The 18,614-nt window shown below is 37.7% G+C and overlaps 1 protein-coding gene across 1 annotated transcript in view; it reads right to left on the reverse strand.

Moving 5' to 3' along the window:
- Positions 1 to 11,757, reverse strand: part of smad1 (SMAD family member 1) — a 29,827-nt gene extending 18,070 nt beyond the window's left edge. Inside the window, exon 1 of the mRNA XM_046834169.1 lies at positions 11,641 to 11,757. The gene's annotated coding sequence lies outside the window, so the exon portion shown is untranslated. The remainder of the gene's footprint in view (positions 1 to 11,640) is intronic.
- Positions 11,758 to 18,614: the final 6,857 nt, after the last annotated feature.

Consider the following 18,614-nt stretch of genomic DNA (forward strand, 5'->3'; position numbering starts at 1 on the left):
AAAGGAAGGGCTCATAAGGCAAAGCATTTTATTATCCGTCAATACCGGTGCTTGTTGATGATGTGACCGTTGATAGGAGATGCAGAATGAATTCTGAAGACTCAGTTTCAGTCAAATGCGCAAATCACAGTAGAGAGGCATAACAAACCAAAACAAAAGCAACCCGAGTACTTCTCATTTTATTATTATAATTTTTTTTAAGTAAGTTAAAATTGCAGTTTATATTTTTATTTGTTTTTTTTTATTTATAAAGTAGTACTTGCTAATGAAAGGGATTAAATGGGTTTAGTTTTCACAAATATTCTTGTATGCCATTTCAGCAATAAAAATAAAAATAAAAAAATTTCTAAAAAGGAAACAAATTACTTGTTCATTTTAAGAAACCCGTCTTATTTTCTCTTGTATATTTAGTATTGTTCTTTAATAAAGAAAAACTACTTCTCATCAGAGTAATCGATGGAACAATCGGTAGAAAAATCGATTACTAAAATAATCGTTAGCTGCAGCCATATTATTCGTCAATCATTTGTAAAAATAAATAAATAAATAAATAAAAAATTCTGTAGAAAAAAAATAATAAATAATGTGAACATTATTGAAAAATGTTGAAACTTCAAGGCGGGTGATTAGATATAGTTTAATTTCTGCGTGTCGTTTTTACTAAAAAATTCTTATACTTAATATTGTAACAAAATTATAAATAATAACATTAAATTAGATTTCTGTGTATTTAAAACCATCTGTATGACTTTCTGTCTTTGGCATGTTTTTAAACCACATTAGAGGGCAAATATATAAAAAAAAAAAAAGGGTATCCATTGTCATTAATAATACAAGTGGAAAGTCCTCACAAAAACATATATAGAAATGTGTGTGTGAGAGTGTGTGTGTGTGTTAGAAAGGTCCTGTCCTTGTCTATTGCCAGATTAAAAGTCAGAGAGACATGCAAATACATAATACACCATTGTGCATGAAAGCCCAAACATCAAGACCTACTCATACACTTGCTTTCATAAATTCTTCCATTACGTTTTCCTTTTTTCAGCTCTCATAGTCAAAAGCCACACATAATCGAAGTTGCGTTCGCTTTTCTCTCGGAGCCCAGATTTCGCAGCACTGTGAGCACTTCAATGGAAACAGGTGCTGTTTACACCGATTGTGGAGTGCACCATGACAGGAAAGCTAAAAATTTCCACCTATATTTAGTGCCGTGGAGTTGCCAAGAGCTAATTTAAAAGCTCGGGAACTTGCGCTGTTGTCGGGGAGGAGTTGAGCAGACTGGGAAGCACGTATCTCACAGCCAAGTGCAACAAAAGCGAGCGGCTCGAAGTATTCGGCTCTCACACGGCTACGGCCTTCTGATTAATCAGAGCCGGAGATCGAATAACACGCTTTGCCGTACAGCGTTCCGTCACGCCGCCTGCTTTCTATTTCTGTTTCTTACGAGTGCATTCTTGCAGGCGGCTTACTGACATAATCTGGCATGAAAGCCAACGTTGTCACTTTTGCGGTGAAAATGTGATCCGTGAAATGCTCTTGTACCTGGAAATGCAGTAAAAGTTTGTATCGACACACGTTTAGTGACAGATTTCCAAAAAATTCTACACTATATTACCAAACCAAAATAACTAGACTATATGGACAAAAGACTTCTTGGGACACCTGACATTTCCAGCCATATGTGGTTCTTTCCCAATCTGTTACTTCATAGTTGGAGGCACACAACCTGTGCTCAACCCTTACTGAACACTTCTGGGATGAATGTGAACGCTGACTGCACCTCAGGCCTCCTCACCTCACCTACATCAGTACCTGACTTTACTAACACCCATGTGTCTATGTATATACATACATAGAGAAAGTTATGTGCATTCAGACTCGGGTTATGCACCTGCTTAATTTCTTCTTCTTCTTTCGTTTTCTCCCATTAGGGGTCGCCACAGCAGATCATCTGTCTCCAAACCCCTCTGTCCTCTACATCTGCCTCTTTTAAACCAACTACCTGCATGTCTTCCCTCACCACATCCATAAACCTCCTCTTTGGTCTTCCTCTTTTCCTTCTTCCTGGTGGCTTTATCCTCAGCATTCTCTCACTGATATACCCCATGTCCCTCCTCTGCACATGTCCAAACCATCTCAATCACCTCCCGCACCTTGTCTCCAAAACGTCGTACATGCACTGTTCCTCTAATAAACTCATTTCTAATCCTGTCCATCGTCGTCATTCCCAACGAAAACCTCAACATCTTCAGCTCTGCTACCTCCAGCTCCACCTCCTGTCTTTTACTCAAAGCCACTGTCTCTTAACCATACAACATTTAACTTTTTGAAATGTCCACAAGCACACTCCAAAATCTAGCGGAACATCTTCCCAAAAAAGTGCAGCTCATTATAACAGTAAACGGAGACTAAATGTGGAAATGTGGAACACCTCATGCTCAGAGCATTTCCATAGTTTCCGTGAGAAATCTGCGTGACAAAATAAGGCCACAAAAGCCTGCGGCCCTGAAAGACATATTAAGCAACACAGAGTTAAAAAAAAAAAAAAAAAACAATAACAACTTCCCTCCAAATACTAACGTCATTGTGGCTAAATGAGCACAAATCACAAGCACACTCCAAATTTTGGTGGAACATCTTCCCAGAAGATTGGAGATTATTATATAAGCAAATGGGGACTAAATCTGGACTTTAATGTTCATAAATCCCATTGCTGGGGTGTCCACAAACTTTTTAATGTAGTTTTACAAGGTTGTGTCATAGCCCTGTTGCTTTTCGGAGCTGATCTGAGATCTAACTTTTGTGTTTTACTTTTCGCTGAAACTGAGATGATTATGGTTTTCCACAGAACCAGTAAATTCTGACTACAAAAGTGTTGGGTAATTTTCAGCAGCTCTGGCAGAAGTTCTGGTTTTCAAGATTTATATCAATGCAGTCAATCTAAGGTTACTGTTTCTACAGTGGCAACATAGACACAGACTCCACATACTGTACATTGGATCATAAATGTATGGAATAGCTGATATGGTGAAGTATTCTGTGAGGAAATGTTGCGTTAATGCTTACGGAAAGAGTCATCGGTGTCAGTGCTTTGCAGAAGTAATGCTATAACCAAGGTTTCCACACAGTAGACACTTCAGGATAGTGTATAAATTGATTGCTAGCGTTGGTAAAGAGAAAAAGTTTGCTCTGTTCAACCGCTATGGTATAAGAAGAACAAATGGACACTTTCTATGTGCTGTTACAGTAAACTAATCAATTTCAGGATGGTAAAAGTGACTCTAAACCACATCACAGTAACTCTTTGATAATTATTTTCTATAACCACATGCTCTTTGGTTTTGTTCCTTACTTACACATACACAACTTTCTGTTCCACAGTGAAGAAAGTCAACATTTCTATAGCCTATTAGCAAATCTGTAATGCTGGTGAAACTGAAAATGCATTGTTGTTTGACAGGTAAACTAATATCGCATACATTACTTTGTTATGTTAGGATTGAGCCTAAATCTGCCTTGTCTTCGATTCTGAAACGGTGCGGGTGGTCAAAACGTGGGCGAAGCTAACATTGCGTTAGTCTGGTTTTCCCCTTCTGATTCACGTCTGTGGGTTCAAAGACACTGTCTACTGCTAAAAAAATAAAATGGCAAAAAAATTCTGTTGAAACTACAACAGAAATCACTCAATTTCGTGAACTGGTTTCACTATTAGTACATTTTTTCTTTTACTTTTATCTTGACTAGACACAAAATATACATCTTTACATGGCAAAGGTATACCATGGTATTGTCACTCCATAAGTATTTACCTGTTCACCTTTTTCTGGAAGACACCAAAGTTTGTTAGAGGGAACAAACCAAAACAAAATCCAGAAAAGGGTATATAAATAAATCAATAAAAAAAACTATAAAAATCCAACAAAACTCTGTACATAAAACATTTTTTTTTTTTAATCTGGCCACCAAAATTCTGGTTAAACAAATGATTAGTCAGAGAAACAACCCAGCAGCCAAGAGTTAACTCAGAGATCCACAACTCAGATTGGAGAAAAACTGCCTGGACACTCCACAAAGTTGGAAAAGTGGTGAGAGAACATTTTGTAAGCATTTTGAAAGTTTTTCTGGTCTAATAAGAACAAGTCGAGCATTTTGGTTATGGTACTGTACAAACCACAACCTTTGGTGGAAACCTAAGCTTATCCCCAGAGTGAAGCATGGAGGTGGGAGAGTTTATATTGTGGGGATGGTTTTCATCAGCAGGGACTGTTACTGTAAATGGGCAGGGTTGATAGGAAGGCAAAAAAAAACCTCTACCAACTATAGGGTAGTTGTTAAGGAAAGTGTTTTAAATTTTTCCAAAGTATTGAAATATCAACCTTAGACATACTGGCAAAGCTAAAAACTGGAAAATGTTTAAATGGTCCAGTCAAAGCCCCAGACCTGAATCTGATCAAATATAAATGGCAAGACTTGTTAGAAAAATTTAATTTTCTCCAAGATGAATTGGCAAAAAAATATTAGGTTCCAGACGTTCAAAACTGACAGAAACATAAGACAGAAGACCCACATGTTTTTCCTTAAAGACTGCTTACAGTGCTTAGTTTCACATCCTCTACAGGTGCTACATACCCATTAAATTTTAATCCAAAATGGAATTGCTGCTGTTTATCCTCCATCACCGAAACACTTCCATCCTAAAATATCTACTGTTTGTCATCTGACTCATAGGGGGTCTGATCATTTTAGTTCCTGCTCAGTGATTTTACTTCTTGTGTGTTGGATTTCCTACAGCAGCAGTTGAACTCCACCGTAGGAGGCATTCGACTTCAAGGCCACATGTCGCAGACACCTGGATAAACTAAACCATTTAGTCGGAGTCAGAGATTACTTAAACAGATGGTACTTTAAATATAAGATGAGGTTAAGTCGAAAGACAATACTAAAAGACATCTCTGTTACCTGTAAAGCTACAAAGCAGCCTTTTGTTTTATTAACAAATGATTTTCTGATCATCCTAGGTAATTTTTCCTTCTTTTCAATCTTAAATTTCTTTTTTTTGAGAAAAGAAATTTAATTAAACTGAACTCAAAAAATATTGTATATATATATATATATATATATATATATATATATATATATATATATATATATATAAAATTTAAATTTAATTTAAAGAGATGTCTTTAAATGTGACATTTTTCACAACAACAGAAATAAATATATGTAAAATAACGTATACACACAGGTTAAGGTCCGATAAAAGTACAGCACTCTCCACCTCCTGAAAGATTCAAGATTCAGCTCTGCAATGAAACCAGATGTCTTTGTGAACTTCTGGCATCCAGACTGACAGTAAACCAAGAAACTCCACTGTCAGCAAAGAACTTATACTAGTTCCTCATATTTAAAGTGTGACTAAGTGGAAAAGATTTCCAACCACCTGCGTTAGCTGTGCTGTTCCAGTGCTGTTCCAGTGCTGCCTGACACACGTTTATCTAAAGCAGGCTTTCTCTCAAGGTCTAAAACCCACTCCTGATCCCAACAAACATCCATCCAGGTGCTATTCTGGATAAAAAATTTACTCATGTGCGATGAAAAACTCAGAAAACACCCTTTTCTAACCCAAACACGACTGTGAGCTCTAAATGCACCACGGTCTGTCAGTGTCCTTCACCAGCTGCCTATCCTGATCCAGGTGGGTCACATGACTGAACATATGGCCTGTGCGACTAAACGTTCAATCTGAACTTTTTGACCCTCTTTCAATCCGAACTTTGGGATCCATATTATCTGACCGCTGGTGTGACTGCATCCTGATTTGAGGTCGATACACTAAATATTGACTCTATGCCAGTTTTGGGGGAGTCAAAATCCATACAGGGTGTGTAGGACTTCTAACAGAGAGACTGCTACATGCAGTTATGTAGTCTAACGTATTGGGCCACCTCACTTTTCCAGGCATATGTTCTTCCCCAAACTGTTACCAAAATATTGAAGACACACAACTGTATAGGATGCGATAGCATTTCGTTTTCCCTTCACTTAAAACTAGGGGATTCAAACCAGTTCCAGCATGACAATGGAGTGAAAGATCTTAAGTGGCCTGCTATAGAGCTCTGACCTCAAACCTATTGAGCAAACCTCTGACTGCACCCCGGGCCTCCTCACCTCACCTACATCAGTAGCTAATTTTACTAACACCCTAATGAATCTCACACAAATTTTCTCACCAAAATCTAGTAGACCATCTTCCCAGAAAAGTGGAGGATATTGTAGCTGTAATAATCAGGCACTAAATGTGAAATTGGATGTTTAAATGGATTTTTGTTCTTTTATAGGTCATTTCATGTCACTAATCATGCAGAAGTGATTCATGTAATCTTTTGTAATCTCAGTATTTTTCGAATATTATGTTGAATTAAATACTAAAATACATATTACACGGCATTGCGTTATTCAGAATCATCTTTATTGTAAAGTATCATGGGTTGCGTGTGCAACAGTTTTTCAATGTGCGCTGGTTCTATAAAATCTGAATTTTTTTTTAAAAACTAGGAAAAAAAAAACAAAAAACAATCAATAAAGACATTGTGCGTTACGTGGCAATTTGACGGTGTGAACGAGCTGATTTTATAGCAAACTCAACACCCTGGTGTTGCTTATCTTCCCATAACTGAAAGCGAGTGATTTCAGCGATGTCTACAATAATCCGGATTTTTATTTCATTTTCAATCACTTCCCTGAAAGTTGCTCATCCACACTGAAACGTCTGAAAAACGCATACGTCCCAGTTAATGGCTGCAACAACTAATCGATAAAATCGTTAACAATCGATAATAAAATTTGTTGTTAACGAATGCTGTTATCGATTAGTTTGGCTGCTCACGTTACAGCTTAGCGTGACGAAGAGTACAGGGTCAACCGACAGCAGGAAAATAAAACACACCGGAGTCATCGAGCAGCTACTATCAAATTAATAAGCCAGTTAAACTCAATATGTGGCTTTTGCATTTTTTTTTACACTTTTATAGATAAATACCCTGAATTACGGTTCTATATAGTTATAATAAGTTAAAGGCTTATATATATATATATATATATATATATATATATATATATATATATATATATATATATATATATACACACACACACACACACACACACACACACACACACACACACACACACACACACACACACACACACACACACACCGTAATTTCCGCACCCATATATAAGCCGCACCCACTGAATTTTACAAATATTTTTATTTTTAACATAAATAAGCCGCACCTTACGGGTGAAATATTTTGCGCTTCCTTCAGGAGCATAGCGGTATTTTGGGAATAGCATGCCAGAAGCGAGCTCTCCCTTCACCCAGACTCAACGCGTTACAACGGCTTGTATCTAAACAGTAGCTGACCAAGAAAGTCATTGTTCACTGTCTTCCTCCATCCTTTCACAACTATTTCTCTCAGGAGTTTATCTTTTGGCATCGTCGTGCGTTTAAAAGGAAGTTTTTTTCTCCCGATGCCGTGCAGCTCAGAACACAGGTGAGGTGCGTTTTTTCCTTTCCGTTCGGAAATGTCATTGGTCTAATGTTATGGGGTTCAGTTTTTTGGCTTGAAGTTTGTGAAACCGGGAAAAACCCAGGAAAAATTAATCAATTAGCCGCTTTGTTGTTTAAGCCGCGGGGTTCAAAATGCGGGAAAAAAGTAGCGGCTTATAGTCCGAAAAATACGGTATATATTAATTTTTTTTCTTTTCTTTATTTTTATCCGATTAATCGAAAATAAAAATAAATAAATAAAACATCATCCTTTTAATCGGTTAGCAAAATGATGTTTAGTTGCCGCCCTAGTCGCTTCGACCTGCGTCATTTCCACGTGCCGTTTATTTACTTTTCTGAAAAATCTCTTTGAAGCCTCCGTTTTCGCAGTTCGCACTATGACGTGAAAAAGGAGTTTTAAATTTATGAACGGAAGGCCACATTTGGTTTTTTTTTTCAAACGCAAACCTATTTGTGAACCAGATGTGCCGAACTGGACTACTTTTTAACCAATCGGAATCGAGACGAAATAAAAGTCTAATCTATTTCCTGTTCCTGACTAAATCATCATCATCATAATAAAAAAGAATTATAATAATCCCCCCCACCAACAACATGAATGTCCATGAGATGTGATATTCTATTGTCTATATCTCCAGGTATATTTCATGTGGAACACTGCTTTCCTACACATTCAGACCATAGTGAACTACACACATAAAGTGCAGTTCCTTACAGATATGAATCCCCCTGCTGGGTCCCTGTCAGTACAAACTATGCTTAAAATGTCACAATTACGCAGCACTGAATTATACTGGCCTGTTTTTAGGCTCGTGATCCATTTAAGATGGCGTAAATATATAAAATAAATAATAATAAAAATGAACATTTGCATGCAAACGCTGATGGAACGTTTGATGCCAAATGATGCCACCGAACGATCCTCAGGTTGAGGAATTGCTCAAACGTACTTAAATGGCGTTCTCGGCTCCCATTAAAGCCTGATAATCGGTGGCGGAGCTCTCGAAGCCTGAGTGCATGTAAATATCAGCAGGGAGAACACAGAAACTCGGGTTTAACGTGGCACCCATCGCACGCCTCTGCCGAGCCCGACCCCTCCGCATCATCTCCATGTATCATTTTGCGCCGCTTCAGTGCCGTTAATCAATTTAGGAGGCAGTAATGATGCTCTCTCGGGTCTCTCCGGGGACGAAGCATTATAAAGAACGTACATTATTTATCACAGCCTGGAACTCGGGGCTTCCATTAGGCCTGGACTGAGAGTTAAGAAAAAAAAAATGTGGATAGAAAGAAGAGCGGAGATGAACAAACAGTGCACAGACAGGAGGAATCGGTGTCTGACTACACGTCTACGTCTCAGGACATTTATTCTCACAGTCGTGTGGAATGAAGAGCGCCGAGATCGAGGAGCTCTGAGCCAGGACACGCCTGACGGTCCGAATAAGACGTGAGCTTGTGCACACATGGAGGGCGAGAAAGAGAGAGAGAGAGAGAGAGAGAGAGAGAGAGAGAGAGAGAGAGAGAACTGAGGAATAGCTGGACAACATATTGAGGATCTTCTCACAAAAAGAGCCCACAAAAAGTCTGAGGATTTCACTAATCTCATACGATACAATACACAATACTTGATATGACGATATAAAAATCATGATACTGTTTGGAATTTCATTTTAAGTTATGTGTTAAATTTGATTGCATTTTATTTATTTTTTTTTTTTTTTATTCTGTAGTTTTTATTCAAAGTAATGTTCTTTTTAGTATTTTGTAGACAAGTCTAATGCAAACTTGCTTCCCCCCCCCAAAAAAAATATATAAAAAAATTGTAAAGCGACATTTTTATTAAATATCTCAAGTTTAGTTTTTCAACAAAATATTAGACTTATACATATAAATAAAACCAGAATTAAAAAAATAAAGTGAACAAAAAAAACAAATGAACAAATAAATAATAATAATAAATTAATTAAAAATATAACAAATAACAGCTTGTTCTGTGTTTTTTTGATTTATATGTAAAAAAAAATTATATTACTTAGGTAAAAATTTTTATTATTATTATTATTATTATTATTATTATTATATTATTATTATTATTATTATTATTTGTTGTTGTGGTCTTGTCTTACAATACACAATATTTATTTATCCATTTTGTTGCCTAGACAGTAAATGCCTAGAAAGCATGTGACTCTCACATCATGCAAATCATCAACGAATGAAAATGTCTTTATGATATCTGTTATGTATCACGATACCAAGGAGTAAAAAACGGATTACACTTTAGAAAAAGGCTGTTTGAAAGTTTGCATCAAAATATATCAACAGTCCAGACATGTTTTTTTTTTTTGGTTTTTTTGTTTTTTTGTTTAAGCCATAATTCAGATGAATTTTGTGTAAATTCGTAGAAATATCAACTTTAACTCCACCCCTTTTTTTGAAATCAAAGGATACTACAACTAATAAATAAGCGGAAACCTACGGTTTCTTGTAATTCTACTAATTTATTATGATGAACTGAAATCGGGACCATTCGCAAAAACAAAATAGTTACATGCCAAATTGAAATAAATTAAATAAAGTTGGACCGCGAGATAAATCGAGGGACGATTGCAGCATTAAATTTTTCCTTCACTTGAACTAATAGACCCGAACTTATTCCAGCACGACAATGCCCCCGTGCACAAAGCCAGCTTTATCAAGATATGGTTCAAATCAATAAATATAAACTACAAATGTACAACAATCAACATAAAACAGAGTCTAAAACACTTTTTTTTCAATTCACAGCTACAATTTGCAATAAATAAATAAATACAAATTTCTCTCCCCATTCGATGAATCATTTTCTCTGCCTTCCATTAGCAAGAGATGAATAATGCAACGAGGACGCCAGATTCACGTGAGCACCGAGCGTCACGACCGTTCATTATCAATCCATTTGCCCCCTTGTGACGTTTTGCATACTATTTCTGTATTTTCATTTCCAGTCCGTATGATTATAAAAGAAAGACTTCTTCTGGAACGCATGATGTCGAGTTTCTTCTGAGACGTATAGACAACATGGAGCAGCTTTATGAGGACACTTAAATCCCACATGCCCTGAAAGGCCCTATAACACACCTTTAGAGTGTACATATACACACACACACACACACACACACACACACACACACACACACACACAAAACCTTCTTGTGTTTTTTAATGATTATGAATGACTTAAGGGTAGTTATGGAGTTACGAAGCTGACTCTTCTATCCACACCATGGAGAAGTAAAGCAAGAAGAACACCAAACTTAACCAGATTAAATCATGGACAAGGACGAATTCCTGTCCTCTGAGTAATCTGATATGTCATCTTCACTGATGTCAGGAACACAGGCTACGGTCTATCAGCTCCTGCATCCGCCTGCAATGATGCCTTCATCACTGACAAGTGTATAATACGTATAATGGAAGTGGAACTCATGCAAACACACATGCATGCACGCACACACACACATACACACACACACACGCCCAGCGTGTTATAACCCAGAGACATAAAGACCTATTAGGAAAATGAGGAAAATAAGTTTTCATGATGCATCTTGTGATTCTATGCGAAATGCATGATGCATTTTGTGATTTTATGTAAGATGCATCATGGAAACTATAACAGGAGTGAAAGTGCACACTCAATCCTGACATTGCAGAGAGAGAAGTGGAAATCAATGGGTTTGCGCATTAAAAAAAACAACAAAAATAAACATGTGCATGCACCTAGAAGAAAATCGAACCATGCATGCAATACACTGCCCAATAAACATCAATATGCCATCATCATCATTATCATCGTGCTCCTGTTTCTCTCCGAGAGTTTCATCACTCCACAACCTCCAACTTCTCTACCGAGCGCGAGCGCGAGCGCGCGCTCCACCTCTCCGAATCGACTTTTTTTTTATACATTTTAACGTCAAAACACGTAAACGAAGCCCTCGCGTCGTCGTTACTCGCGCGTTCGAGACCTTTTGAGACTCTTTTTTGTGTATTTTTTTCTCAAAAGGAAAAAATAAAGTTCACTCTACCTCCTGGACCTCCTCCTCCTCCTCCTCCTCCACCGCCTCTGCCGAGCACGACGCGTTCACCCGAGCCGACCGGATCTGCTTTCGCCTGGCGTCAGGGTGTCGCGGGCCGCCTCACTCCTCCGCGCAAACGCCGCGTATCAATGCGCGAGAGCAAGTTAGAGCCGAGCAGGGTTTAAAAAAAAAAAAGAAAAAGAAAAAAAAGAAAGAAAGTAAAGGGTTCACTGCCATTTTTTCACTGTCAATTTTGTTTTAATTTTTATAATCATCTTAGTTGCAATAAAAAAACAATAATACGATTACAACTACTGATAATAAGAATTAAGATCTATATAATTATCACTTTTAATATAAATTATATTGTATTTCTATCTTTCTTTATCTATTTTTTTTATCTAAATAACAATTTACATCACAATTTTACATCACAGCCTGTCATAATGTTTTCATTTATTTCATACACTATATTATTTTATTAACAATGATGAAATACTAGAAATTATTTTTAAATAAATACTGCTATTCGTTAATGACTAATGCTAAAGTCTTTAGATGAAAACATTACACCTTTAAGTATGGCATAATCTGCATTTAACATATCTAATGGAATGCCAACATATATTGTAATATTTGTTTATTATCTGATCTAATCTCAATGTATTACATAAAGTGGTCTTCAGGGTTGTAAAAAAAAACTAAACAAAAGGTGTAATCTGTGTAAAATGTATAGTATGTACAGTACTAATGAAAGGGTATTATAAGGTTATGGGTGCATGCATTGTAAACATAAGCACAACACATGATCTGGAAGGTTAGTGCATTGGAAATGGAAAGGCAGCAGAAGATGATCTCTCAAGTTCATTATTTATTCTGAATCTGCCAAAGTGAGAAGATGGAAAGCAGTGAAGGGGAAAATGCACATCAGGGGCTTGTAATAAAGTGTTTATATTTTCTTGCTGTTGTTGCTTTGCAATTCATCGCTGCATGTACATATGTAGCAAAAAAACTAATAGAAGTAAATTTGTATGTACATATGTAGCTAAAAAACAAATTCAAAGAAAATATGCATGTACATATGTAGCTAAAAAACAAAGAGAAGTAAATACGCATGTACATATGTAGCAAAAATACCAAGAGAAGTAAATAAACATGTACATATGTAGCTAAAAATCAATTAAAAGAAAATATGCATGTACATATGTAGCTAAAAAACAAAGAGAAGTATTATGCATGTACATATGTAGCTAAAAAACAACTAAAAAAAATATGCATGTACATATGTAGCATAAAAACAAAGAGAAGTGAATATGCAATATGCAAATACATATGAATGTACATATAGAAATAAAAAAAACCTCATAAATAAATATGCATTCTGCACACACATATGCACGAACACATGCAGATGAAATAAAGAAAAGAAATGAATATGCAATATACATATGTATCTAAAAACAAAAACAAGTGAATATTTAATATGCATATACATATGCATGAACATTTAAAGATAGAAATAAACTAATAAAAGTGAATATGCATGTACATATGTAGCTAATGCATATACATATGCAAATTAAAACAAATAGAAGAGAATATGCATGCATATATGTAGCACAAAAAACTAATAGAAGTGAATATGAATTAAATATGCATGTACATATGTAACTAAAAACAGAAGTGATGAATGTGTGACATATTGTAAATTTAAATAGAATATGTATATACATGATATAATTAAATGTAAACAGATATTTCTGTAAGAATGTTCTATATTTAACCATATTTGAACAAAAAATCTGTTTTAATTGCTTTCTAATACATGTTCAAATCACGTGCCAAACAAGTGCCGAGGGAACTACTTTTACCATTCAAAGCGCCACTGCCTTCCCCCGCCACTCCAGGCGGAAGGATACATAAGAAAGGCAGGGGCACATGCGAGGGCGGATGACGTCACGCGGTTGGCGACAGCATGTCTGAGGCTCCGTCCAGAGGCCGCTTACTCGCGCACTAGAGAGTGTGTGAGATTAGTGCGCTGGGACTGAGGGCTCCAGGAGCTCAGCTCAGATCCGCACTGCTTCAGCGTACTATCTAGTAGGAGAGTATGTTGGTGAGTCTATAATGTGAATGTGAAATCTGGGAAAACACTGCGAGTTAGAGGTGTGTGTGTGTGTGTGTGTGTGTGTGTGTGTGTGTGTGTGTGTGTGTGTGTGTGTGTGTGTGAGACAAAAAATAAAGATTATTTATTTATTCTGTCCAGATATCCACATCTGCAAAAACACCTTTTTGTTAAATTCTGTGAACATCTGCTATAGTAACTTGTTGTTATTATTATTCGATTAATAATAATATTGATGATGATGATGATGGTGAATATTATTAATAATGTTGTTGTTGGGCTCCAAGAACATTAAATGTGAAAATTATAATGATGCCACTGCTGCTGATTATGAAGAGGAGTAGGAGGAAGAGAAGAGAGTGAGGAGGTGGTGGAGGACAATGATGATGAGGAGGAGGAGAAAGAGGAGGAAAAGTAGGAGGGGAAGAGGAGAAGGATGATAATAATGAGGTGGAGGAGGAGGTGGAGGACAACGATGAGAAGGAGGAGGAGGAGGGGGAAGAGGAAGATGATGATAATGAGGTGGAGGAGGAGGTGGTGGATCAAGATGATGATGATGATGAGGAGGAGGAGAATGGGGAGGAAGAGGAGGAGGTTGATGGTAAGGAGGATAAGGAGAAGGATTAAAAGGAGATGGATGATAATGATGATGAGGAAGAGGATGAGAAGGAGGAGAAAATGATGATGAGTAGGAGGAGGAGGAGGATGATGAGGAGGAGGAAGTGGTGGAGGATAATGATGATGATAAGGAGGAGGAGAATAGAGGGAGGAAGAAAAAGGAGGTTGATGAGGAGGAGAAGATGAAGGAGGATGAACAGAAAATGGAGGATAATGATGAGGAGGAGGAGGATTAGGAGAATGATGATGAGTAGGAGGAGGAAGATGATAGGAGGAGGAGGAGAATGATGATGATGATGATGATGATGATAATGATTACTATAATTATTGTTGTCATTATTTCTAGGGGTCCAAGCAAATAGGAAAGTGAAAACGATGATGGTAAAGATGATGATGTTAATGATGATTGTTGTTGTTGTTGTTGTTATTATTTCTATAATTTTTTATACCTGTCTGTTTAGCTGTATGTTTTTTAGGAGGAAACTGGAAAACTCAGAGGAAACCCAAGTAGACATTTTACCACAAATGGATTAGGGTTACTATGCAATCACAGGATAACACTTTTACACACACACACACACACACACACACACACACACACACACACACACACACACACACACACACACACATTCAGTCACACATTGCAATTTAGAGTAACCAATCCGCTGTAAGGAGGCACTGTGTTATAATGCCCCATCTCATATCCAAGTGCATATAAATAATTTTAAACACACCCCAATTTCTTGTTTAAATGTTCTTCATTACTTTGCTTAATGAAGAAATCTCTGGAAGAAACCTCACATTTTCTTTCTCTTTAAAACGTTCTGGCTTTTCCAAAAAGTTGGAAAGAAACTTTAATAGTGTACTTCAAGGAATCTGCACAAATATGATCCCTTATAATGCAATACGCTGATACCAGTTTAACGTCACACCCTGTTTCAGACCCTGGCAACACTGGTTTCGTTTTGTGCGGTCTGGGATTTTTTGGCGAAGGGTCAGAGTTTTCAGTAATGTCAAACATGGCGGCTGAGCATCAGGCAGCTCACGTTACACGACATATCCCAGAGCCAACAATCCCATCTAGAAATAATATCAAGAGTAATTTTAAAATGCTGTCTCCAGGGCCTTTTTTTATTCAGGCCACATTTGCACTACAGCCTCCTGCAGCCTCTTACGTTCATCTGAGAGCACGGGATATAGCCTGGAAAAATAAATCCTGAGATCAGATGAGGAAGAACCAGACTCAAGGGAACCTCATCCTCATTTGGGTGACACCGAATGTGCATTCATTATAGTTTCTTCAGTGTTGAGGTTATCAACTGTTCCCCCGATGGACACTTAAATGCAAAACTGTTCATCCAATTTGCACTCCTAAGCCACTGTAGCAAACTGTTTATATTAATTACAGTCCAAAACCATCTTCATTGTTCTTAAGTTCAACCCTGCTCAGTAACTTCATGGATTTTAGACGGTTCATGGGGAACCATCTTCAGTTGCAGCATGTGGTCTGCAATTGAGAACTTCATCCAGAGGTAAGGTGTCAAGAAGAATCTGACAGGTCCAAGTCATAGGATCTCTGGTACCCTAAGAGCATGTAAACAAATGGGTGGAGTTTTAGGTGAAGAAGTATCTATCTATCTATCTATCTATCTATCTATCTATCTATCTATCTATCTATCTATCTATCTATCTATCTATCTATCTATCTATCTATCTATCTATCTATCTATCCATCCATCCATCCATCCATCCATCCATCCATCCATCCATCCATCCATCCATCCATCAACTAAAACTCAACCCCAGCAAAACAGAACTGCTGGTCATCCCAGGTGATTCATCTCCAGGTCAAGATCTTCAAATTACTCTTCACGACTCTCCGCTCCCCCTTTAGGCACTACTTCTAATCCTGTCTATTTCTTCTTTACAACATCCGAAAGATTCGACCATTTCTGTCCACACAGGCTGCCCAGGTGCTTGTTCAGTCTCTTGTCATTTCAAGACTCGACTACTGCAACTCTCTGCTGGCAGGTCTCCCCCTGAACGCTATTCGTCCACTGCAAATGATCCAAAACGCAGCCACCCCACTGCTGCGCTCCCTTCACTGGCTTCCAGGAGCTGCACGTATCAGATTCAAAACACTGATGCTTGCCTACAAGGCCAAAAATGGACTAGCGCCATCTTACCTCAGTGACCTCATCACATCTTGCACTGCACTACATTGTCTGAGATCCTCCAGCACTGCTCCACTGGTGCCACCTTCTCTCAGAATGAGAGGTAAGTATACTTCAAGGCTCTTTTCTGTTCTGGCACCGAGGTGGTGGAATAAACTTCCCCTAAATGTACAGCGGAGTCCCTGACTATCTTCAAGCGACGATTAAAGACCTACCATTACCTGAAACACTTAAATTAGCACTATCTATCCATCCATCCATGCACCCATCCATCCATCTTTTTTACTTTCTAATTTTTCTTCTTGTTCTTTTGGCTGCTCCCATTAGGGGTCGCCACTGCGGATTATCCGTCTCCATACTACTCTGCCTTACTACATGACTTTCATTCCCCTTCTCTCCAGTGCGTACCTTCACCTCCCCAGGCTCTTCTCAACCTGCTCCCTACTCTCACCACAAATCACAATATCATCCGCAAACATCATAGTCCACAGAGACTTCCGTCTGACCTCGTCCGTCAACCTGTCAATCACCACTGCAAACAGGAAAGGGCTCAGAGCTAATCCTTGATGTAGTCCCACCTTCACCTTAAACCAGTCTGTCGGTTCTACTGCATACTTCACTGCTGTCACACTGTCCTCATACATGTCCTGCACCACCCTCACATACTTCTCTGACACACCTGACTTCCTCATACAATACCACAACTCCTCTCTTGGCACCCTGTCGTACGCTTTCTCTAAATCCACAAAAACACACAATGCAACTCCTTCTGACCTTCTCTATACTTCTCAATCAACATTCTCAAAGCAAATAATGCATCTGTAGTGCTCTTCCTCAGCATGAAGCCATACTGTTGCTTACATCTATATAGTATATCCACTGTTAACTCAATAACAGTTTGAATGACTGACAATTTTCTCAAACTGACAATGTGTTATTCGGACACAGGGGACGTGTAAGAAGAGCCGCGTCCTGAGAACAGCCGAAAGCCTTTTTCCCAAGACACACAGTTCAGTTTTCCCACCCAGTTGTGAGGATGCTCTGTCCCATTGTGCACACTGCATGGAGGAGGTGTTTGATGAAGCTTTGGGCAACAGGTGACCAGAGCAGCTGCACATATTCCCTTAAGTAGGGAAGGCACTGTTTCCATCCTGGAGATGATTAGTTTCCAATAACAGGACATCACAGAGAGTGTTTTTCCAGTAAATATAATTCCAGCTGTATACAATAGAGAATGCTTAAAATGTTTTAGGTAAGATAAATGTCATGGCATCAAGGGCTATTTGACCAAGAAGGAGAGTGATAGGGTGCTGCGCCAGATGACCTGGCCTCCACAGTCACCGGACCTGAACCCAATCGAGATGGTTTAGGGGTGAGCTGGACCGCAGAGTGAAGGCAAAAGGGCCAACAAGTGGCAAGCATCTCTTGGGGAACTCCTTCAAGACTGTTGGAAGACCATTTCAGGTGACTACCTCTTGAAGCTCATAAAGAGAATGCCAAGAGTGTGCAAAGCAGTAATCAAAGCAAAAGGTGGCTACTTTGAAGAACCTAGAATATGACATTTTTCAGTTGTTTCACAATTTATTTTTTTTTTTTTATATATTTCCATATATAATTCCACATGTGTTAATTCATAGTTTTGATGCCTTCAGTGTGACTCTACAATTTTCATAGTCATGAAAATAAAGAAAACTCTTTGAATGAGAAGGTGTGTCCAAACTTTTGGTCTGTACTGTATATATATATATATATATATATATATATATATATATATATATATATATATATATATATATATATATATATATATATATATAAAACGTTAATAACAAAGCGTATGATGTAATGCAGTTATGAAATAACTTTTTGAAAAGAAAAACTATTCAGGAAGCTTTCCTGTTTCAAATTCCGGTCTCTCTCTTTCTCCAGATATGATGTAGCAAATGCACAAAATAGCATTTTTTAACATAAACATTAATTAAAAAAATTTTTTTAGTTTGGAAATCAAGACAGTTCAAGATGGTGGTTCTTCATATCCTCTATGCATCTAAAGACTTACAGGTCAA

The sequence above is a fragment of the Silurus meridionalis genome, chromosome 2 (assembly GCF_014805685.1).
Source record: "Silurus meridionalis isolate SWU-2019-XX chromosome 2, ASM1480568v1, whole genome shotgun sequence".
NCBI lineage: Eukaryota > Metazoa > Chordata > Actinopteri > Siluriformes > Siluridae > Silurus > Silurus meridionalis.